This window comes from Otolemur garnettii, unplaced genomic scaffold (genome assembly GCF_000181295.1).
Source record: "Otolemur garnettii isolate 467f Iridium unplaced genomic scaffold, OtoGar3 scaffold00087, whole genome shotgun sequence".
Lineage (NCBI taxonomy): Eukaryota > Metazoa > Chordata > Mammalia > Primates > Galagidae > Otolemur > Otolemur garnettii.
In genome coordinates, this window is record NW_003852482.1 from 8,430,157 (window position 1) to 8,431,380 (window position 1,224).

Consider the following 1,224-nt stretch of genomic DNA (forward strand, 5'->3'; position numbering starts at 1 on the left):
TGAGACTGTCTCAAAAAAGAAAGAAAGAAAGAAATGTCCATACAGTTGCTGTTGTTGTTACCCTTTTTAACCAGGTTGTTTTCTTGCTATTAAGATGTCTAAGGTCCTGGGTGGCACCTGTGGCTCAGTGACTAGGGCGCCAGCCCCATATACGGAGGGTGGCAGTTTTGAACCTGGCCCCGTCCAAACTGCAAAAAGAAATACCCAGGCATTGTGGCAGGCACTTCTATTCCCAGCTACTCAGAAGGCTGAGGCAAGAGAATTGTCTAAGCCCAGGAGTTGGAGGTTGCTGTGAGCTGAGATGCCACAGTACTCTACTGAGGGCGATAAAGTGAGACTCTGTCTCTAAAAAAAAAAAAAACAGGGTGGCACCTGTGGCTCAGTGAGTAGGGCACCAGCCCCATATACTGAGGGTGGCGGGTTCAAACCCAGTCCCAGCCTGCAACAAAAAAATAGCTGGGTGTTGTGGTGGGAACCTGTAGTCCCAGCTACTCGGGAAGCTGAGGCAAGAAAATCACCTAAGCCCAGGAGTTGGAGGTTGCTGTGAGCTGTGACATCACATCACTCCAAGGAGGGCTATAAGTGAAACTCTGTCTCTACCAAAAAAATAATTAAATTAAGTTAAATTAAATTAAAAAAAAAAAGGTTGGTTGTGGTTGCTCATGCCTGTAATCCTAGCATTCTGGGAGGCTGAGGAAGGTGGATTACTTGAGCTCACAAGTTCAAGACTGGCCTGAGTAAAAGCAAGACCCACGTCTCTATTAAAAATAGAAAAAATAGAAAAACAGAAAAACTTGTGGCAAGAGGATTGCTTGAGCCTGAGTTTGAGGTTGCTGTGAGCTATGAGGCCATAGCATTCTACCTAGGGCAACAACTTGAGACTCTGTCTCAAAAAAAACCCCTTCTTTGATGTATGGTTCCTAAATACAGTTATGTGTTGCTTAATAATGAAATACATTCAGAGAAATGTTAGCCGATTTTGTTGAGTATCATAGAATATACTTACAATAACCTAAGTGGTATAACCTACTGCATACCTATGATATATGGTACAGCCTGTCACTCCTAAGCCACAAAGCTGTACAAAGCTATACAGCATGAATCATACTGAATACAATGGTATTTGTGTATCTACACCTATCTATAAGCAAAGAAAATGTATAGTAAAAATACAGTATAAAACAGGCGTCCTCGGCTCGGTGCCTATAGCTCAACCGGCTAAGG